Source organism: Schistocerca serialis, chromosome 6, assembly GCF_023864345.2.
Source record: "Schistocerca serialis cubense isolate TAMUIC-IGC-003099 chromosome 6, iqSchSeri2.2, whole genome shotgun sequence".
Taxonomy (NCBI): Eukaryota; Metazoa; Arthropoda; class Insecta; order Orthoptera; family Acrididae; genus Schistocerca; species Schistocerca serialis.
In genome coordinates, this window is record NC_064643.1 from 597023238 (window position 1) to 597047594 (window position 24357).

A 24357-nucleotide genomic window follows, 5' to 3' on the forward strand; every position below is an offset into this window, starting at 1 on the left:
TGCCAGTGCGATTAATATCGACCTGAATTTCCGGAGGCGCAAACTAAGAAGAGGAAATCTTTTCACGATGAAACCAGGAATGAGATGACAGATTTGATTAAAAATATGTACTCAAGATATTTTTGTGTCATTATTTGCAATCTAATGTGTAATTTGAAAGCCCAGTATGTAGAGTGAAGATTTTGGATGACACGTTTGGGCTTTTATGGAAATACTCGAAGACGACTGAAGGTCAGGTCGCTGATGCATGCAAGTTATTTATCAATGAATACCATCATGGTGTCACAATAGATTTAGAAGAAGAAATCACATATTTAAAAACTTCTTTTTTTGGAACCATCACTCTGGAACCACTAGACCTCTTAAATAAGGACCTCTTGAATAAGCTGCACAGTCTTAAAATTTCAAGCTAATTTCCGACTGTATTTTTAGTTTTACGTATCTTTTGCACTCTTCCAGTGACTGTAGCTGAAGAAGGGAGATCGTTCAGCACTCTGGCTTCTGTTAAAAACCGTCTGATATCAACTACACGTAAACGACGTCTCGCAGATTTTGGAACCTTGGCAATTGTATCTGATTTGGTAAGACAACTAGCAGACTTTGATAATGTGATTCAGAGATACGCTGAACAATAGGCCCACAAAGCACCATTGACAGAGTTATAGGCAAATAGATTACTATGTACTATCCGTTGCATGACTTATTGTGGCTTACGTGCGAGCACACTGCTGTCTGCTGAAATGTGTGAGCGCGTCAGGGAACGTGACGTAGGGGGACCGACAGAACACTCCATATCGCAGCGTTACTGTACCAGACATTTGTCAATGTACAGATCACCCTTATGCTCTAAAGCAAAGTGAAAGTAAATTTAAACAATATGCAAAATAAAATTAAATGCAGCATACATACATTTTACAATAATTCATTATTGCACATTTTACAATAACTCAATATTGGCTAGCATGAAAAATCGAACGTTTAATTTCATAACTCGTATCAGTTTTTTTCTGTTGCAGTGTAGGTCGTGCTCGAGCTATCAAATAGTTCCCTAGCTGCGGTGGTCTCGGGCTCGTGATAACTGTCTTTATCACTGTTTCCAGATCGATATTTATTACTATTTTTTGAGTCTCTTTTTCCATGAAAGCGTCATAGCGCTGATATTTTTTCTCAGTATATTTAAACTTTGCTCATTCATCCATCATTGCCCGATTGGTGTGTTAGTTCTTCCACAGCTGCAGTGGGAGAATGTGGGCACAACAAGGTTTATTTAAGCAGCTGCCTGTGGACTCACGTTTATGTTCATATCTGGTTGGTGACCGTTATTTGCTTTACAACATTCCAAATGATTTTGATTGCAATAGAACATCATACAAAGTATACTATAATAACTATGCATTGTTTTCTGTGTCCCGCAGTTTCGCAGGGTCGGCATGCATAGGAACGGATTTGGCAAGGTTAGTTTTAAGGGGTGGCTGGATGCCCTTACTGCCGCCACCCCGTACCCTCTGGGACGGAATTAGTGTACCCCAGCTGACTGTGTCTAGTGTAATCCATGGTTTAGTGCGAACTCTAATGTAAACCATGGAATAGTACGAACGTGTTCAGATGTCCGCGAGTCGTGTAACTGAGGCGAAACGTGAGGACCAGCCCCGTATTCACTTAGTGGGATGTGGAAAATCGCCTGAAAACCACATCCAGGCTGGCCGGCACACTGGCCGACGTCGGTAATCCGCCGGGCGGATTCGATCCGGGGCCGGCGCACCTGCCCGAGTCCAGGAAGCAGCGCATTAGCGCTCTCGGCTAACCTGGCGCGTAAGTGTGCTATAAACTCCAGAGTCGACATAACCGTCTTGAGAGTTTCAGCAACTGTATATATATTTATTTAAGATAATTCTTATTTATTTGAAAGAATTATCTCAATTGTGCTATAAACTGTTTTCCTTTTACAAAATTGTTATAATGAAATATTATGAAAATTGCAAATATATTCATAAATATTGTTTAAATTTGTAACTACCGCAATGCCTTATAACTCTTAGTGAAAATGTGTGTGCAAATCGAAAATTTTAATGCAGAACATGTGCTCGGAAAAAAAATGCGTAATGAACATACGAACTGTCTGTTCTGTAATTGGAAAAACAATGTTATGAATTTTAATACAAGAAAGTTAAGTAAATAAATTTCACAGAAGCTGTTCTGTGAATTATAATAACGAACTTACTTCACTAGTTCATTGTTTCCATCGTAAGAATAACAGCTGAAACGAAAGCATGTAATCTCTGAGTGATGAGCATTGGCTTATGTATAGAAAACAAAGCATTTGCAGGCACTTCATTTCTGGTAAGTAATGTTTATGTTCACATCCTCTATGACATTCAAAAATTAGGGACAGTTACTTTGATAAGCTTTGTATAAACATTCTGCTCTGCGTCGGAACACTTCACACGATTTTTTCTGGTGGCGTCTGCTTTCTAGATGCAATGCAATGGCATGTTACAGTCCGTATAATTTGCTCGAATTTTTACAGGCTCTGTAATATAGAATACACCCAACACGAAACATAACTTTTGCTGTTAATAGTCGTTCGACGATGCACGTGTGTATACTACTGCATGCTCTGATTCAGTCGTTCGCACCATAAAAAGTTAACTGCTAGTTCGCTCGATTTTCGACGGGATTATGTCGTGCATCATAGAGTTCCACAGTATAAATTGTATTGGTGAATATATGTTAACTGTTAAATAAGAAATTATATTTACTGTATATTTGATCTAAACGAATATTTTTGTGTAGTTCCAATGCTCCCCCAGTTATATTATGTGAAAATCATGTTAAACCTTGTTTGAAATAACAATAAAATTGGATTGCTGTATCCTTCCCTCGGCCCAGTGCTGGCTAGCTTTCAGCAGCCCTTTGTCCGTGTACGACTGGACTAAATTATGAAGATGTTTGCTCCCGGCTGACAATCCGGATAATCGAGTCTCCACTGTATATAGACTTTTTTATGTTTGTACATTAATCTGTACGTACATCAAAAGCTATTGCTTTGGTTACATAGAAGCGCAGAATTTACGCGATGAGCTGATTTTTTATAGCTTACAAAATGGAATTTATTTAGGATATAAAGCACAAAATGGACTTTCTGTGAGCGACGTGCTTTTCTAATTTCGTGCAAAACAAGCAAACAGAGAAACAAAAAACAGAGAGAAGTTGTCGGCTCCCAGATTCTCTCTCTCACAAATTCGCTTGTTTTTCCTTCATAACAATGGTACAAATCCTATCGGTAGTGCTACTTTTTATGAGGGCGTAAAAAAAAAAAAAAAAAAAAAACACACCGAAGTCTGGAATGCGCAAACCGGTGACAGGAGGGTAATATCGTGGCGTGTGTAACGAGGTGTGGTTCCGATCAGAGGGTGGAAGTTCACAGCCCGTCGCTAGAGGGCGCGCGTGCAGTCACGCGACTATACAGAGCTAGCAGCAGCATGCATCAATCGTCTAACGCTGCCAGTCGAATTGCAAACAGTGACATGGAGGCGGCAACAGAAGAGCAATGAGGTGTTTGTTGTTCGATTTCTGAGAGCAGAAGGAGTAGTAGGAACTGACATTCATCGACAAATGTCGCAAGTGTACGGCGAACACTGCATGTCCCTTGCAAGGGTCAAGGCGTGGCACAAGCCCTTCAGGGAAGGACGGGTGTCGTTAGCTGATGATGCACGGTCTGGAGCACCACACTGCATTACCGATGACATCGTCCAGCTGGTGGACGCACTCATTACCGAGGACCGCCGAGTGACAGTGAGAGCCATAGCCGCCGTGGTCGGATTGAGCGTCGGATGTGTTCACACCATTATGAAGGAACGACTGCACATGCGCAAAATGTGTGCCCAGTGGGTGCCCCACATTCTTCAACCACACCAGGAAGCATGTCGAATGGTCCACTGTCTTGCTCATCTGCAGCAGTATGTTCGGGAAGGGAATGCGTTCCTGGCACGAGTGGTGGCCGGAGATGAGTCACGGTGTCATCACTTTGAGCCAGAATCAAAACGACAAGGTCTCCAGTGGAAGCATCCAGGGTCACCACCACCAAAACAATCCAAGGCCATCCACACGAGTGTAGGAAATGTAATGCTGGCGTTCTTCTTTGACCAAGATAGCCCCCTTCTGATTCACTTCCTGCAGCACTGGACAACAGTGAATGCCCAGCGTTACTCGCAAACCTTGACCACCCTTCGGCCAACACAGTCGCGGTACTCTTGCTGAAATTCAAATGGTACTCGGTCACTCTTCATTCAGTTCGAACCTCTCTCCATGTGATAACGCCATTTTTCGTCCCCTTAAAAACAATCTGAGAGGCAAACGATTCACCTCGGACGACAACGTCCAGCTGTACGTGAGGAAATGGTTAGCATCGCAGCCCCGGGAATTTTATGAGACAGTCATTCACCGCCTTGTGTCACAGTGGGACAAGTGTCTCAACAGCCAAGATGAATACTTCTAACGTACAGGTACTGGTTTCTGTAACTATGCCTCCGACTCGTTTCTTTTTGAACGCCCCTTATTCTACTTGGTAAATGTGCTGGTCAAAACTACCGAACCGTAGCTTAGCTAGATCGCAACTCTTACCATAAGTGAATGGTAAAAGTTGGCCCACAACGCATGCCGTCGACATTTGCTCTGTCGTGCAGATATTTTCAGCTCAACACAGATACAAAAATAGAACAGGATAAGAAATAAAACAATAGTCCTGAATATGTTTATGGATAGCCTATGAAATTTAGTTGGAGTTCATGTTCATCCTGTAGGTATTTCTTTCCATCCAATGACAGTGCTTGCCCCGAATAAAGAAAATTAAAAACTCGCTGTAAAGTTAGTAATGGTATTACAAACAATACCGGAAGGAAGGAATATTTGGGTTTAACGTCCTGTCGACGACTACATCATTAAAAACAGAGCACAAACTCGAATTTTTGAGTGGTGGGCAAGCAAATTTCTCGTGTCCCTTTCTTGTCTGCCTGAAGCGAATGGGCAAACCACGAAAAACCCTAGGTCCGAAAGGCCGGACGTGAACGCGTGTTGGCATATAGTGCGGCCGCGTTACCTCGCTCGGCATGCGTTGCTCTACCTATCAGCCTGTGCCTGCGCGGTAATGTCGTATGCGTTCTATAGTCCAATTAAAACTGTTCGATAGTTGACGCTTCACGCGTTGGAGGTGGTTTCCTCCAACCAAACCGCTGGACAAGCCCGAACCGTTTGTCGTTGTCAAACTGCCACAATAATTGGTCAGTTCACTTCCGTGTCCGGCTTTCATTCTTGATTTGTTTGGATTCGGAGTCACACATGATAACCACACCAAAAACCACACACACACACACACACACACACACACACACACACACACACACACAAACGATGCTAATGAAATAGATACGTTCCATACACAGCACTAACCAAGCACTACTTGGCACGATTCAGTGTCACATAGACAGTTATCATAGTCACAGAGATCGGTTTACTTTAGATAAGCTTTGCACGATGAAGCCTTAGAGTGAAGCCGAATTTCTGAAGGCTGCAACTCGCCGTTGCGACTGTGTCACAGCAGTCATAAATATAACTACTTAAACTAATTTTGTCGCGTAACGTAGCGAATATCGTATAAATCTGCTGTGTAGAAGGTCGTAAGTTCGAATCTCGTCAAATGTAGCGGATTTTTTATTTATAGATGTGATAAAAAGAGTTTGATTATTATTTTTATTCAATTAATTAATTTAAATGTAATTGTTGTTTCTAATTCTTTTCCGCGTCATTTTCAGCATCGTATTGAGTTTTTTATTTGCTCTTATTTTTCTTCTTCTCATTCCTTTTTAGTTTGGAATCTGCCTGTGTCGCCTATAACGTGGAACCAAGTGCCAACGAGGACTGTTCATCGGTTGGTAACGCGGCAGCTCGTATAGGCAGTTTGACGATAGTTTCAGGTAACCAATGCTAGTGGGCAATTACAGTTTGCTTTTAGCGCTGAAACTGAATTTTTTCTGTCTTGTTTGCTCACAGAGGTTAGCTTCAATCGCCGTGAGCAAAGCCATCTTGATTTTAGTTGTCCCGCATATTTCTGACTGCCGTTGTCTCGCATGTATTGCACATCACGAGGTTGTGGTTGTCTTAGGACATGAGTTTAAACTGAGAGCTACGAAACGCGTCGTCTGCCGCAGTTCAGTCGTTGGCCACTTATCGTCAGCCGTCGACAGAACGTCTCACATTTCCGACGTGCCTCGCGCAGCCACCTCCAACATTGCTCCGTGTTAACACAGTTAACAGCGTTTGTGAAGTAACTTGCCGTCTTTATGTGCCACCTGTAACTTTGCGGTAGCTCCCAGCAGATGTGGCAACACAGTAGCGACAAGTGGCGGACGTCAACTGTTAGAAATTGTAACCGGACTATAGTTACAGCGAATAAGATTGGTTCTGTTTAAATTGTACTTAAATACTACTGTTGCCACTCCTAAGAGCTGTATATTTACTTTCTTTGTTATTTTTCATTTATAACTCTGTTGACATCGCCCCACACACAGAAATATCGAACTTCATTCACTAGAGTCGGATGCTACTTGGCGGAAGGATACCACGTCAGTTTTCTGTCAGTGAAATTTAGAATCTTTGTTGAAGTCACTGAGGGATACGTAGGTTTCACTTTACGCACGCCGGATCCATCAACAGAGGCAAAAAGATGTAAAACGATTGTCTTCTTTGAAATACGAATTATGTTAATTCTTCTCCGGTTTGATTTTCTTGGTCATCGAATGGTCCTTCGACTCTCTGGTTTGTAGTACCGCTCCGTTCACGTTTTGCTGCTGTTTCCTATCCCATTTCCACGCCTTTTTCCACTTCCTTCTGCCATCTTTTACTTTGTCGTTCTCTCTCTCTCTTTCCTTGCATTTATCCGGTCCCAAAGCATCCTGTTTTTTTTATTTATTTTTTTTTATGTCTGCGACATCTGTGTGTGAACTGTGCAAACTTTCAAAATTTTTGGTAACATTTTTGGGAAACAGCAACCTTATATGCTGTATAAAATCACTGAAAAACAGTCTACATCGCGCGGAAAAGCCATTTCATGTAAACAGAGGATGCCGCACGACGGGATAAATGCTAGGAAAGAGAGAGAACGACAAGGTAAAAGATGACAGAATTTTTCAGTGATTTTTATATGTCCTAACTTTGCTGTGTTTGGTATTGTAATTGTTTGTGCATCATTTTTCCGGAGATAGAGACTGTGGACCAGCCGCGAATTTGCCTTAACGAGTATAGAAGACAATTGAAAACCTTCAAGGAGGCTGGCCAATCTACTAGATAAGCGGTCTAGATAATACAATCACGTCCTACTGCTGCTGTGAAATCGAATTTAATGCATACCAGCTAATGCGATTGTTCTACATATCTGCTAGTATGATTGTTGGCTATCGCAGATCCCAAACACTTCTAAATGTTGAGGAAGGAAAGGAAGGAAGATTGCATTTAACGTCCCGTCTACATCGAGGTCATTAGAGACTGAAAACAAGATCGACTTGTGTCAAGGATGGGGAAGTAAATCAGCAATGTCCTTTCTAAGGAACCATCCCGGCATTTGAGTGGAGCGATTTAGTGAAATCACGGAATACCTAAATCGAGACGCGGGTTTGAACCGTCGTCCTTCCGATTCCAGTGTGCTAACCACTGCGCCACCTCTCTGTCTCTAAACACAGAACAACACAACTTTTTTTTTCACTGACACGCCCTTCCACTGATTTTTTCTCTTGAGCAACACACAACACTCCTTTTGTTGACATCCGTATTCCTCTCACTCGGAGGTATGTGTGTGGGGAAATAAGCCCGTGGTTTTGGCTAAAGTCTCATAGTGGTGGTACACGTACTCGTGTAACTTTGCGGTCTCTATACCGCGTTCATCATAAGAATAAACGCGATGCAAAAACAGTTGTATGCTCCGCATTACGTGCGCATCGACTCAGCGGTAATACGGGACAGCCGGCCGCAGTGGCCAAGCGGTTCTAGACCCTTCTGTTCGGAACCGCGCGACCGCTACGGTCGCAGGTTCGAATCCTGCCTCGGGCATGGATGTGTGTGATGTCCTTAGGTTAGTTAGGTTTAAGTAGTTCTAAGTCAGCTGGTCCAACTAACCTGTAGTGATGCAAACAGTTACAGTCAAAACGTGAATAAAGACGAACAGAGAAACAAAGTAGCTTCGATTGTCATTTAATTTGTAAACAGAATGAAGTAATATTTAGCATAACTCTGGCAGTATGCTCCTCATGGTACCAGACAGGAAATGTAACAAGCTCTCATTCTTAGCTGACACAGTATTGTAATTAAAAACAAACGTAATGAAAATTGCTAATTCAAACGCAGGGTAATTTTTCTGAGCGGGATAAGTGCGACGTAAAAGCGTCTTACAGGGATTTCACCATGTACCTACGTACTGAACCATCCCAATCCGAGGAATACATTTTAGTACTGGACCAGTCATCTGCTACGTTGATAACGAACCAACTAACAACAGAATCCACGAAGACATCCATGCACCACATTCTTTCCTCTTTTTTATGACGTACTGGTTTGTATCCCGCCAGCGATCTGCAGTGATGTGTGACAAAGCTACGTGCATTATTTTCAGTACGTCTCGCACCTTAAATGTCTTGTTATTTCTCGCAACAAATCCCCTAACTTAAATACTGATCAATTCTGTTGAGTTTAGATTACATTGCAGCATTTGAACAGTGTGCTTGATGCTGTGAAAATTGTTTTACATGTTTCTATGGCTCTTATCACCTTGGCTCGTATGAGACCACATCTGTGGTGTAAAAAAATTGAGCCAAGTGAAAAGTATCTGAATTTTCCCAAAATTTAATTTGTTATGTTTTCTTAAGTTAAACAATATTTAGTAACAATCCTTTATGAAATGACGATAACTAATAATTTATATCTGCAATGAAAGGCGCAATTTTTTCGAGTGATACATAATTATAAACGAGAAGACGTGCATTTATTACAAAAGATGATGATCAGATATATGTTAATTAGCATACGTTTAAGGAATGTTTCACTGTTAGTTGTGAGTGGGATGGCCATTGTGGAGTACAAGGTTCTTCTCCGATCTTGAAAAGGGAAAAGTGAGTCGCAAACTGGAGTGCAACGGGCATTTCGTACCAAATTCGGTATTCAACTACCAACTCGTAATACCATTAACCGTTGTTTTACGAAAGTGTGCAAGGGAAAAAGCACATGTCGACCGCGTGCGTCAGAGGATGATGTGCGACGGATTCAACGAAGTTTTGTGCGCAGTCCCGGTAAGTCTACCAATAGAGCCAGTCGAGAACTTTGAATACCCCAACCGATTGTATGGAAAGTTCTGAGACGGCGTTTGCTGTACAAGCCCCACTGATTACAACTTGTGCAGGCTCTCAACCCCCAATGACAAAGAGAAGCGTCTCGCATTTTGTGGTTATGTGCTAGCGAAGATGGAGGATGAAGCATTTCTACAGCGTGTAATTTTTAGCGATGAAGCAACATTCCATCTTAGCGGAAAAGTCAACAGAGACAATGTTTTCATAAGGGTTTGGAAAGTCCACGTTCAACATTCCAACACGGAAGAGACTCAACCGAAGATCAACGAGTTCTGTGCCGTATCCCGTACAAAGGTTTATGGACCATTTTCCTTTGTGGAAAGAAACCGTATTGGGAATCATGTACCTGGATATGTATCAGTGGCTGTTCCCTCAAGTTATGGAAGATTCCCAGGACTTTATTTTCCAACAGGATGGAGCTCCGCCCCATTGGCGCCGTGATGTACAAGGCTTTTTGAACGGCTCCCTTCCTCAACGCTGGATCGGTCGCAGGGGACTTAAGGACCTGGCTCTGCGCTTCTGGCCACCGAGATCTCCTGATCTAACACCCTACGACTATTTCTTGTGGGGTTATGTCAAGGAAGCTGTTTACGTCCTGCCTCTGCCAACCACTCTGAACAATCTGCGGAACCGGATCACTGCTGCCGGTGCACTCAGTAACAGCAGATACGCTTTCGCGTGTGTAGGACGAGTTTGGCTACTGCGTCGATGTTTGCCGTGCAGCCAACGGTGGCCACATTGAACATTTATAATATTTATAATTATTAAAAATTAATTAATTACAAATTATTAAATTGATATCAAACTCTATGAGAAAAACTTCGATACTTTCTCATTTCATTGGTATAAAGCTGTTTCATTTTGGATTTGTACTTGAATAAATACGACGTTTTGGAAATGGGTCCATCATTTAGAATAACCCTATATGTTAATTAGCGTTTGTTTAATGCATTTTTATGTTTAAATGATGTAAGTATACGAATTGAACGAAGAAAAGAAAAGACCAAAGGGAGATTCGAATTATCAAAGCGCAGAGTACCGAACTGCCATTTTCCAACGCTAACGCCTGAGCTACGCATCCAGTTCTGGGGAAAAAAAGAAGAAGCCTTGCCATTATGTGGGTTCTAAAGTTCCTCGGAAAACTTCAAAGGCCGGCCGGTGTGACCGAGCGGTTCTAGGCGCTACAGTCTGGAACCGAGCGACCGCTACGGTCGCAGGTTCGAATCCTGCCTCAGGCATGGATGTGTGTGATGTCATTAGGTTACTTAGGTTTAAGTAGTTCTAAGTTCTAGGGGACTGATGACCTCAGATGTTAAGTCCCATAGTGCTCAGAGCCAAAACCTCCAAACCGATTTTGTCTGTAACTTGTGAAAAAACATTAAGAACAAATTGTTTCTTGGCATTTTTAATGGTGTTGCACGCTTATGCTTCACTACGAAACAGGAAGAATTGTCAGCCATTTTCACAGAACGCACTATACCGCGACAAACCTAACGTAATAGCGTTTACAGATATAGATTAAAAAAAAATAAAAACTGCATAGCTGTAATGTGATTAAGAAAAACGTTTTTGGCTGTTAATACAATAGAATGTCTTAAAGTTTGGTGTACAGTAACATAGTTGTAAGATATGTAATACATAACTAGGACCTGATTACAAGAGCGTTAAGTGTACGTGTTCCACGGCTGCTGACAACTCATTGCGTGTGTGTCTTTTTACATCAGATTTTGATGACTGAAGTAAAGCAGTTACCGTAATCACTCCTCATTATCACCACCAACTACTCTTTTCGCCATGCTGGTTGTTTACTAATATCAGCTACCACGTGACACTCAGTGCCTGTGCTTCATCTTAAAAAGCATTTAAGAGCCATCTATCTTCTAGAAACTGAACTCTATGCATTCTTATATTGACTCGCGCATTTGCGAGCTGAGCTCCCCATACGATTTAAATGACGTAACAACTTGACGCTAATACAGCTCGTCGTTTGATGCGGTTGGGTTAAGCCACCGCACCGAATAGACCGGGGACTCCCTCACATCCTTGTCTCGCTGCACGGCAGGACCTCTTGTTTTGTCAGCGATGCTAAACATTCTAAGCTCTTCTCTGGCTAATTATTTCCGTACTTTATCCCTTCACGTTTCCGGTGACTGGGATGTGAAAATGTCTTATCCTTCACTGTGCTGTTGGTTTGGCAGGTATCGTATTACATTTCGGTGTGGGTTACAGTTCCCTGCGGTCACTGTGTGGCTGTCTGTCGTGAGTGGTTGCCGTTTCAGGAAACTAGAACAACTTGTCCGCGGTTTGGCAGCTTCGCTGTAGGTGCATTGATTGTGGAGGTAAAGATCGCGAGTAAGCAAACATTCGTCGGTGAGTGAAAGGTCAGAAGCCGCACGGAGTGGCCGCGCGGTTTGGGGCGCCAGGTCACAGATAGCACGGCCCCTCCCGCCGGAGGTTTGAGTCCCTCGGGCATGGGTGTGTGTGTTGTTCCTAGCATAAGTTAATTTAAGTAGTGTGTAAGTCCAGGGACCGGTGACGTTAGCAGTTTGGTCCCTTGGGAATTCAAACACATTTTAACAAAAATTTCCTTCTTTCTGACTACACTCACCAACCTACGTTTTGCTAGACGGCCTCATTTGCGTCTGTTTCTTTAATATTCAGTACTATTATGATGTGTTATGTTATTTAGCTTCTGCATGCTTTCGGTAACATCTTTACTCAAATTGCTATTACTTGTAAAATTTTCTTCTCGTTTCTTTCATTTTTATGCTAGGTGTATTTCATTGCAGTTTCCGTCACATCAGTTAACTGCCCTCGCAAGAGACTAGTAAACAATAAATAGTGCAAATAGCTCTAGTTTCTTCCTGGAAGTGAACGCAATATGTAAATTGTTTAATTTGTAAGATTTTCTGCCACGTTATGTCCAAGCTCGCCCTTTTACAGTCGCCACTGCTGACGCTGACCGCATAAACGTAGAGCCACAACGCTGTTTGAGAATGTAAACTATCAAATCAAAAGTTTTTTATTTGTTGACATTAATACCCGGGTGTCACCTTTATAACAGCTTGAACTCTTGTGGGGACACTTTGAATGAGGTATCTGAATGTCTGTGGACGAATGGCAGCCAATTCTTCCTCAAGAGTTGACACCAGAGAACCTTGGACGGACGCCGAGGTCTGGAGGGAAGTCGACGTCCTAACTCATACGGAAGGGTGGGTTCATGTCGGGTTTCTGGGTTGCCCAGTCAATTTCGGGAATGTTGTTCTCCACAAACCATTGCCTGACAGGCACTGTTTTGTGACTAGGAGCATCGCCGTGGTGATACAGTTTACGTTTCTGAACTGGTGCTTTAGTGTAGGCAGTGGGGAACCACATCCTAAACACGAACAACACCCCCATACCGCAACAAAATGGTTCAAATGGCTCTGAACACTATGGGATTCAACTGATGAGGTCATTAGTCCCCTAGAACTTAGAACTAGTTAAACCTAACTAACCTAAGAACATCACAAACATCCATGCCCAAGGCAGGATTCGAACCTGCGACCGTAGCGGTCTTGCGGTTCCAGACTGCAGCGCCTTTAACCGCACGGCCACTTCGGCCGGCTATACCGCAACACCACCTCCTCCGTGTGCTACGGTATAGGCAGTGCACACTTACGGCAGGTAACGTTTTCCAGGCATTCGCCAAACCCAAACCTTACCACCAGATTGCCGCAGAGTACAGCGTAGTTCATCACTTCAGATCACTCGTTTCTTGCCATCCACTGTCCAGTGCCGTCCTGTCAAGAACAGCATGTTGAGTTCCATCTGCTAAGAAGTCAGTAAAAGTACTGAATTCGCCGTATGGTGTCGGAGTAACCCACGTACGTGTAATACGCGTGCTCGTATTGTAATTTGTACCTCCGCGCAACTGTGCCTCGTGTATAAGTAAATTAATAAAGCTCAACCGTGGTGAATTCAGACAGTTGTTAGCTGAGTGGACAGCACCACTTTTGCTGCTTACACACGGCAGGAAACCTCACCACCTTAATGTATTCCAGCAATAGAGAACTTGAGGATTTAAATCCGTGAGTAATACTCTACAACTACATGCACACCTGTACTCTGCAAGCCACCTGTTGATGTGTGACAGAGGGTACTTTTGTACAGCACTGTTCACACTGACCTGTTTCAGTGTGTGGAGTCGAACGATTGTTAGTGTGAACTCGAATTTCTCTAACTCTGATTTCACGCTCTTTTGGGATATGTACGTGGAAGTAAGCAAAAGACTAGTTGATTCTTGTGCGAAGAGTCCGGAGAGTGGAACAGGAAACCAAGCGGTGATGCTCCTCATGTAGCGTCCGCCTCTGGGGCTGAGCATCCCGTGACGCTGTCGCGCTTACTCGACGAACCTCTGACAAAGCGCGCTGCTCGTCTTTCTTAGCTGGTACGGGAACCGGACTGAAGGGTTGGACAGCCGCACAAATGAAAACAGAACTGGACGAAGTTCACGCGGACTCTGCACCATCATTGAAGATCATTTACTTTTGGAATAATGAATTTAAACGTGGTCGGACAAGCGCACTCTGGCTGTCCATTCGAGATCGCCACGAAGGAATACCATGACAAAATCCGTGATACGGTAATCACAGCCGACCAAAAAACGCATCCGGCACAACGTTTCAACACAATGTCTGGCGATGTTTATCGGAGTTCGCAAGACTTTTTACGCCGATTTGTGACTGTTGATGAAACCTGGATCCATCGTTAGACTCCCGAGTCAAAGGGGCAATCAGAACGATGAACCAAGGCTATTGGAAGTACGTCGAAGAAGACAGCGACCATTTTGTCAGCTGGTAGAATGATGGCCACGGTTTTTAGGATTCCAAGGAATAATCCTCATAGATTACTGGGAAGGTGGTAGAGCCATAACTGGGTAGTATTATGCTTCTTTGTTGGATTATTTGACAGTTGAGTTGGCTCAAAAAAGAGCATGTCCTGTTTCAGCAGGACAATGGACCATCCCACACCTCAGCGACAGCAATGATGAAAGTGCATGAGTTGGAATTCGAATTGATTCCTCATCCACCCTATTCACCAGACTTGTCCCAAGTGACTTTTTCCTGAAACTTCGAGTTCGAGTCTCGGCCCGGCACACAGTTTTAAAATGGCTCTGAGCACTATGCGACTTAACTTCTGAGGTCATCAGTCGCCTAGAACTTAGAACTAATTAAACCTAACTAACCTAAGGACATCGCACACATCCATGCCCGAGGCAGGATTCGAACCTGCGACCGTAGCGGTCACGCGGTTCCAGACTGAAGCGCCTTTAACCGCACGGCCACACCGGCCGGCACACAGTTTTAATCTGCCAGGAAGTTTCTCATCAGCGCACACTCCGCTGCAGAGTGAAAATCTCATTCTGGAAACATCCCCCAGGCTGTGGCTAAGCCATGTCTCCGCAATATCCTTTCTTTCAGGAGTGCTAGTTCTGCAAGGTTCGCAGGAGAGCTTCTGTAAAGTTTGGAAGGTAGGAGACGAGGTATTGGCAGAAGTAAAGCTGTGAGGACGGGGCGTGAGTCGTGATTGGGTAGCTTAGTTGGTAGAGTACGTGCCCGCGAAAGGCAAAGGTCCCGAGTTCGAGTCTCGGCGCGGCACACAGTTTTAATCTGCTAGGAAGTTTCACATCAGCGCACACTCCGCTGCAGAGTGAAAATCTCATTCTGTGACTTTTTCCTGTTCCGTAAATTGAAACTTTGGCTTACTGGGAAGAAATTTTAAACAAATGAGGAAGTGACGTTGCAGTCAACGAATATTTTGCTGATTTTGACAGAACCTATGTTTTAGAAGGAATGAAAAAGGTAGTCGATCGCTGGACCAAGTATGTATCCCTCAGAGGAGACTATGTCGTGAATTAAGAGTTCTTTACGGAACAAACACGTTCTTTTTTTTCTTTTACCAAAGTTGTCAAACCACCCTCGCACAACTGCATCATCCGCTAAAAGCCACGTGGAGTTACCGACGGTGCAACTGAACATTGCTCCACTCTTGTACTACTGGCTAAAGACGAATTAAAACCTGCGAACTTGAATACTGCGCCACTTCAGTTTAGCTGTCTCGGACATACCGCCGCAATTCCTACAAATTTCACATGCGGTGGTAGTCCGGCAAATGCGCGACTCTTTGTGATAATCTGTCTGTGACCGTATCGACAAATACCGACGGCTGTTTGGAGTTGTGCCGGTTGCTGATACCTGACACGCAAACATTGCCCACGTTACGCGTAGGAATATTTGTGGGCGAGACGGACAGCACGCCCACCGACTCTGGCGGTTCGGTCGTGTGGGCAGGGCAGAGCGGCGGTGAGGGGGTAGATTGTTTGGACGCCGCGCAGAAACCGCCTGCCATCGCCCCATCGACAGTTCTGCGGCCGGCCCGCCGTGGAAACAACGCGCGTCCATATCGAACGCGAGCCTCAGAAGCGGTTTTCCGCCCGCACAGATTGCCGCCACGGGACCTCTGTTCCATTAACATTACAGTCCGCGCGGCGCAGCACGCGTGTTAACCCATTCGGCAGCGGCCGGTGGTGCGTCGGTGTGGGTGCCCTCTGTTGGCCAGTTTGTAAAGGTCACGTCTGCAGACTGGCTTCTTCGCGTGACGCTGCGCACTTCATAACAAATTCGCTTTCTTCTCTCTTTTATTAAATAATTTGCCAACGAATACATTTTGTGGCCCTGTATTTACGCTCTTTACATTAAAATTACATTTACTATGGCCGTCCATTCATCTTCTCCATTGTTCCTGGAAAATTGGTGGCATTTTACCGGTACGTGAAACGCTTTTTCTGTATCCCATATCTAGCAATAACGTTCCCGGACGTATTCAGTCGCTCGCGTTACTTGCGCAATTCGTAGACAAATTAAAGTGTCGCATACGTCACTTGTATCGAGTCCTCGAGGCATTAAATTCTACAATGGTGTGGACTCTCCTCCTGCGGTAACCAACCTACAAACACGTCAGCACTGAATATTAAATATCATAAAGTTCGTTATTGTTTTCCATGCACACAGAAAATACGAAGACAAATTAAAAAGGAAAGGACATTGAGTAACATGACACAGGGATGGAAAACTTAGTTAACGGGCCACCTAATTCGACTTACACTTCTGAACAAACAATCTTCGAAGGATTAACACGGGGGAAAAAACAAGAGGCAGGACCAGGAGATCCATATTATAAAATGTTATCAGTGGAATGAACTGGAACAACCACGACCGAAAGGTGTAGATGGGAAGAGACAGAGAAGGATGATTACATCAACAAGGCGTTGCGTGTTAGAGTCTGGTGAAGATGATACAGAAAAGTTTTAGATCAGAAAAAAAAATTTGTCTCACTGTTTGCAGTCCTCCGGTTTAGAGTCGAAGGGAGGTCTATACCAGAAGCCCTAGCGTTTCTGCGTTTTTCACAGCTACAAATTTCTCCTTTCTCCGCGTTCCACCAACTCACAGCCCCTCGTGAGGGGTTGTTTTTTTCTTTTCTTTTTTTTTAAAAAAAAAGCCTAAAACCGCTCCATAGTAAGAATTTTGCATGACCTGCTGTAACAGGAGGAAAATCAACCATGCTTCTTTCGGATGAGAACTTTCGGCCGTGCGAATGTATTACTAAAACTGCAGGAGTATCCATGGTAACTTAAATGTAATAATGGACATATATTGTTGACAATAGATAGGTGGCTGAAACTAGAAGTGAATAGCAGTGAAATCTTCAATTCAAATATATCGAAAATTTAGACTAAACATTTATGGTGGTCACGTATTTATCACCGTAAAGACCTCGATAACGTCTAGTGAGGTTATAACAAAATCGCAATGTGAGGAAGCTAATCATCAAAGGTGAGTCAGACATGCTACTCCTTTGTTTTTGTAGACAGTTGCCACAGAAGCATAATGCTTCAGAGAAAATTTGTAAAATATCACGAATAAGTTTCGTGACTGTGTTATTGTAATGGAGGGAACTTTCAGTTTGACAGCTATAGAAAGAAAGAGGTACCAGGCTAAATTTTGTACCAGAGCCACAGATTCGTACGAGAGGGGTCAGAATGTCTTGTCTGAAAATTAGTTCAAACAATACCGACTCACGACGGCGACGTCTTAGACCCCTTAGTAGCCAACAACTCTGAACTTTTCGGGTCAGGTGGAGGAGGAAGAGATTAGTGTTTAACGTCCCGTCGACAACGAGGTCATTAGAGACGGAGCGCAAGCTCGGGTGAGGGAAGGATGGGGAAAGAAATCGGCCGTGCCCTTTCAAAGGAACCATCCCGGCATTTGCCTGAAGCGATTTAGGGAAATCACGGAAAACCTAAATCAGGATGGTCGGAGACGGGCATTGAACCGTCGTCCTCCCGAATGCGAGTCCAGTGTGCTAACCACTGCGCCACCTCGCTCGGTCGGGTCAGGTAACCTAAAGGAGGGCATCGGTGATCATCAGTGGCTACGGGTATTACAAGGAATATGAAAATGTGGGACCCAGAACTCTTAAACTGGTGATGATATTTGTTAATATGTGTCTGACGTCGAAACTTAGGCCCCTTGGAAGCTTTATACATACCTGAAACCAGTTCGAATGAGATATTTTTTACGCGTATCGTACGCGGTCGGCAAGCTGCTGAGTACATATTAGTATAATCAACAACATGACAACCAACAGAATATGACAGAGAAGTTAGGAAATTTAAATGTGAAATTCCAGGATTGCTGCTAACATTTTTTTTTTTTTTCATTGATGCAGCGGAACACTGAACGCCTTTGTGCACAAGTGTTAAGGAAGTGCAGTCCAAATGCAGACAGGATATCTGCCTAGTATTAACTGAATTAATCCCGCTAATTCTTTGGAATAAGCTCATATAGTTAACAACAAATGACATCAAAGAGAATGTATATTCAGAGGCCGGTGTCAGAATTCCGGAAATCCTGAACAGGGGTCGACAAGAGGTTCGTGAGGGAAGAGTTATCCCAGAATATACCACCGCATTCTATAAGTGAATGAAAATAAGCAAAATAGACTAATTTTCGCGTTGGACTCTCACTTATTGTAAATACTGTTCTAATGACAAATATAGCAGCATTCAGTTTTTGAGCAGCATTCTGATGAACATGTGCTTTCCTTGACAGCTTTCCGTCTATTTAAACAGCTTGCAATTTGGATTGTTCGTTGCTCACTAATCATATGTTCATTGTGTATAATCAGAACGTCAGTTTTATCTGAACTGTATGTTAGAAACTGTAAAAACAGAGTCTTATTTTGGTGTGTCAGCTACTTGTTTTCCACAAGCCATTAGCTTATGTCTTGAAGTGCAGTATTTGGCACTTTGCCTGTGTTGCTCTTGACATACTTTATTATCAAGATAGTGTCATCAGCAAACACAACAATATGTCAGAATCACCTGTCATTTTAGCAGTCATATATTTGTAAATAGTAATGGTCCCAGCACTGACCCCGGAAGCGACCCCCACTTAACCGCGCCCAGTCAGACGTTGCTCACATTATACTCTGATGTCAGTGACAGAATATAATGAACTTTCGGGTGTGCTACTTGAACCTTCATGCCATTCGTGTTATGTGATCTACTAAGATTTGCTTCTAACAATAAATGGAAATTACACTAGGATAATGTGCCTGCGCATACGTCACTAGCAGCTCGTGCATTTTTCGGCAGAAAACAGCATCGCTACGTTGTCCCATCCTCACTATCCGCTGATCGTAAACCCTGGGAATACATACAATTCGCTGTCCAAACCTGAATACAAATCCAACTATGTTTCTCGCACAGACAATACAACGAAATGAAACATGCAATGAAGGTGATAAGTCCTTCGTATTAGATTGATACTTTCCAGGATCAATATGTAAAAAAGCGTTATTTATTAACTTTATACCTATACGTTGGCCATTAAGAACGTAGTAGCTGCCACAAGGACCAATTAAAGAATCAACCGACAATTTGGCGTTCACTTTCTTCGCATCCAAGTATACTCTAAGATAAAAAAATGCGACGCATCATGAAGGAATTATCCGAATTGGACTAAAAACGGTAGATGTGACGTACATGTACAGAGGAACAAGTAATTATAATGTCGGAAAAATTGCATGATGCATTCAAGAGCACTCGTAGATTGAGTAAGTTAATAACGTGTTGGTCTACCTCTGGCCCTTATGCAAGCAGGTATTCCTTTTGACAGTGATTGATAGAGATGTTGGATGACCTTCCGAGGGATATAATTCCAAATTCTGACCAGCTGGAGCGTAAGGTCGCCAAATTCCAGACATAATTTGTATAATGCTCCTAACATTCTCAGTTGGGAAGGGATACGGCGACCTTGCTGGCAGTTTGGCGAGCCCAGAGACAAACAGTAGAGAGTCTCGCGTGTGCGGGCAGGCCTTATCCTACTGAAGTATAAGCCCAGGACGGCATGCCATGAAGGGTAAAAAACTGGTTCAAATGGCTCTGAGCACTATGGGACTCAACATCTTAGGTCATAAGTCCCCTAGAACTCAGAACTACTTAAACCTAACTAACCTAAGGACATCACACACACCCATGCCCGAGGCAGGATTCGAACCTGCGACCGTAGCAGTCCCGCGGTTCCGGACTGCAGCGCCAGAACCGCACGGCCACCGCGGCCGGCCACGAAGGGTAACAAAGCGAGGCGCAGAATATCGTCGACGTAACGCTATGCTGTAAGAGTGCCGCGGATGACGACCAAAGAGGTCCTGCGGTGGAAAGAAATGACATACCACACCATCAGTCCTGGTTGTGGAGCCGTATGGAGGGCGACAGTCAGGTTGGATACCCTGCCGCCCGGACCGTCTCCAGACACGTCTTCGGCCTGGGATCCCATTGGCTGGAGTAGAGTTGTCATCAGTGATGAGTCGCGCTTCGAACAAAGCAATGAAGATGTGTCTGCAGAAGCCCTGGACTGTAATGTGATACCAACCTGACTGTCGACTCGACCACGATACGGACCGGCAATCAGGAGTGATGGTCTGGGGTGCAATTTCAGTTCATAACAGGACCCCTTTGGTTGTCGTCGCCGGCCAAGTGGCCGAGCGGTTCTAGGCGCTTCAGTCTGGAACCACGCGACCGCTACGGTCCCAGGTTCGAATCCTGCCTCCGGCATGGATGTGTGTGATGTCCTTAGGTTAGTTAGGTTTAAGTAGTTGTAAGTTCTAGGGGACTGATGACCTCAGCTGTTAAGTCCCCAAGTGCTCAGAGCCATTTGAACCATTTTTTGTTTGTCGTCCCGGCAGGTTTACAGTAAACTCTACAAACCAATGCCAAGCCGAAGAACTGCTTTGATAAGGGCCAGAGGAGGACTAACGCATTACTTCCTTGCTCAATTTCTGAAACACTTTCTTTTGGATAAATCATCCATTTTCTCTGAAATGGTAGTCATTTGTTTGTCGGTATATACATCACATGTTCTGATTTTCGTCCCGTTCGGATAACTCCTTCGTGGTGCGGCGGTTTAGTGTTTCTGCCTGACCGTGTAAACCGCGTGGGTTCTGTTCCTGATGACTATCATTAGGTTTTCTATTGTGAAAAGTTCTAGAACAGGATCTACTCAGTTTTGTGGGACCAACTGAGAAGCTGTCTGCATAACTGGGCAGCGACACCAAGTCTGACGTCGAGTAGGAAGTCTTGCGCCTGCAGTGCACTACGCGGCAATTCTCTGTTTCTGTTTTGTGGGGCTAATGTGTTTGGTTGGCTCTGAGCACTATGGGACTTAACTTCTGAGGTCATCAGTCCCCTAGAACTTACAACTACTTAAACCTAACTAACCTAAGGACATCACACACAGCCATGGCCGAGACAGGATTCGAACCTACGACCGTAAGGTCGCGCGGTTCCAGACTGTAGCGCCTAGAACCGCTCGGCCACCCTGGCCGGCCGGGGAATGTGTTTGTAATGACTTCTGGTAGCGATTCAGACAAAATGGACGTTCGACCTTTCGAACAGCGAGCCAATATGATTGTGCTGGTTTTTACATGCAGTCAGTTAAAAAAAAAAATAATCTCGACGTTCTTGCATGAGAATGACAGAAAATTCGGAGATGAGAATGTAGCAAATAGCATCGAAGTGAGAGCTGCGTCAAGCGGTACACGTGTTGTCTGTAACGAAGGCTGCTGCTGCTGTATGTATGTATGTCTGTATGTGCGTTTGTGTGTGTGTGTGTGTGTGTGTGTGTGTGTGTGTGTGTGTGTGTGTATGTGCGTGTGTGTGTGTGTGTGTGTGCCCACGCATGCAGACAAATCCGAAGATTGACTGTTCGTAAGTTTAAAATTATTAGGTATGAGCCTGCTATATCTGAAGAGTAGTTCTCAATACCTTCGTACTGCTATTAGATGCTGAGTTGAGAAATATTTTATCTGATTACTATTGCTGTTGTTTTTAACGTATTAGGAGCACAGAGTTTTGTAAGCCTTAGTCTGACACTTTGTGAAAACATTTTATATGGGCTCATGTGGCCTTGTTGTTGAGCGTCCGAACCTTAAACATTTAACCAGGCAACTAATCCGAACGCAGATAAAATATATTGGATAACAGTGTATTCCGGAAAAAAAATATTGATACAGTAAGCTATAATAATGATAACAGATAGGGTAGCTTTCCAAGAAAAAATGGGGAATGCTTGTTTATCAGTCGTGACACTGTTGCGGCGGTGAAAGTTTTGATGGTGCCGCATGAAACAGATAAAATATTTTTTTAAATATAATGCCTTGAGGAAAAGAAGATGAGAGTGTGTGTGAGGTCTTTATTTTGAAACATTGTCTGACATTGTAGGGCATCCTTATAAAGAGTTGCGCCACTGATTTTAGAAGTTAGATATACAGTATTTTCCGAGACGGAAAGTGTGTATTTTGCGTCGCGAAAGTTACTTTCGCAGTGAGTTTATGTCATCTGGACGCAGACGTCTGTGACAGACAGTGAATACAAGGCCAAGGACACTGCCAGTTGGCCTGATTGTAGTAATAAAATCAATTTAGCCTCAAGGTAATATTCACTAAGGAGCGGGAGCAAAGCGAATTGCTTCTTTGGCGCTTTCTGTTCAAGGCACATAACAGGATTCCATGAAGTAGGTAATACTGCTGTTTAACGGCGTATCTTACTATTTAACGATCAGCGTTGAAGCAGCTTCCATACCTTAGGTGTTGCTTTGTAGTGCGATGGATGAAATGAATACGAATGAAACATCTAGTCATCATAGCTGATATTCACTATCTTATTTTTCTTCTGCTTGAACATATGAGACGTCTTGTACTTGTTTTGTTACAAAATTATTAGCTAAGTTAAGTTTCTGTTACGTAAACAGTGCTTCATTTTGTCTGCTTTTTCAGCGCTTTAGTATGCGGCAACGTTGAGGCGGTACAGCGTATTCATAAAAAATCTTTCGAAGTAAATTACTTTCGCCAATGACAGGGACTAGCGCTTTTGGTATCTGACTCAGCAGCGTTTAAAGATTTAACAACAAATTCTCGGTACTTGCAGTCAGCTAAGAGAACTAATTGTTGCAAATAAAACATTTTTGGTATGCACTGTGGTTTCCATTTCGCAGCCGGTCCGAACCAACTTACTTTCTGAATAGCCATCGTAATTCTTCTGCGAAAGATCATTTCATTATTGACAATGTAAACATTACGGCAGTGTCATAGTTTAAGTTCAGTATTTATTAAAAAATAAGTATATAAGAAAAAAAAGATCTGTCCCGTTTTGATGTTACTTCATTAGGAGAGCAGTCGTTAAAAGCTTTAATGTGCACTGATGGCAATTTGATTCCCTCAGATGATGAATTCCAGCCTCCGAGAGCCAAGCTGAAGATGGGTGTGGTTTACAATGGTTTAACGCCTAGCTGACGGACGGCTAATACTGTAGGCCCCTCCGAAGCCAGACTGCTTATCTGCAACCGTATTCCTCGACAGCAACCCACTAGAAGTAAAGGTTTTGGCGCTAATGTGATACGTAGTGTTTTGTATTAAACAGAATGTGCTATGTTCGATAAAGTTAGTTAGAGACAAATCCAGTTGCAACAGTGTGGGTTGAAAAAAAAAGGGGGGGGGAGGAGGTTGAGAGAGGCATTGAGATTCACTTGCAAGTTCCGTACGCTGTGGTACTACCCGGCAAAGTGAATTCAGTTCACACTGAAACTGTGGTACGCTCGTGGATAATAATTCGAGCAAACACTTCTGAAGTTCGTTTTGCAATAACTGTTTCAAGTACAATCATGTGAGCGATGAACTTCAGGTGCGGCAAAAAGATGAATTTGTGACTACTTGCGTTTAATGGTTTCCAAGTCGGTGAAGCAGTGGCACTGATATTGTCTTGCTTTACGTTCGTGCACATTATGCGCAAAAAGTTCCTTAATATGACGAATGAATTTTGAGTTGTGTATGCCAGTAGTATTATTACTGTTATAATAAAACACAACCGCACAACCGATCAGTTATTTCACAGCCATAACTTCTGATCTCTGACGTCTTAATAGGGAACCATAAGCGTTTTTCCAATCTTCACTCATGCAACCGTACCGTGTAGAGACCGTAGTTCACGCATGCCATCGCTGTCATTGCTTATGGCGGTATTCTAGCCTCCTCTGCTTGCTGTAGTCTTTGCTTTATCTTGCCCCGCCATGACTGACGAGATTTCCATTATTCTAGGCTCTGGCATCTGTAGCAAAAGCAAACTAAACATTTATTTTGGAGATGCCGTAATTTTAAAGGCGTTGCAGTACCAAAACTCTTGTGAATATCATGCATTCTAAGGCGAAAAAACTTATTTCTTTACGTCGTAAAGGAGTTGTGGGGAAATGCGTCCTCTTGTGAAGCTGGCGACAGATGGTCTTGTGAACTTCGACGTGTCGCAGAACGCGGGCCCCGTCTTTCCATTCGACAAAGGGGAAATATTTTCAGAAGATGCCATTCCCTCATTCAT

The 24357-nt window shown here is 43.5% G+C and overlaps 1 protein-coding gene across 4 annotated transcripts in view; it reads left to right on the forward strand.

Moving 5' to 3' along the window:
* Positions 1-24357, forward strand: part of LOC126484374 (myocyte-specific enhancer factor 2) — an 890132-nt gene that overhangs the window by 72405 nt on the left and 793370 nt on the right. For 3 of the 4 annotated variants that reach the window (XM_050107861.1, XM_050107853.1, XM_050107856.1), the window contains one exon: positions 5866-5972. The exons of the other annotated variant lie outside the window; for it this stretch is intronic. The gene's annotated coding sequence lies outside the window, so the exon portion shown is untranslated. The remainder of the gene's footprint in view (positions 1-5865; positions 5973-24357) is intronic. 4 annotated transcript variants of the gene reach the window in all.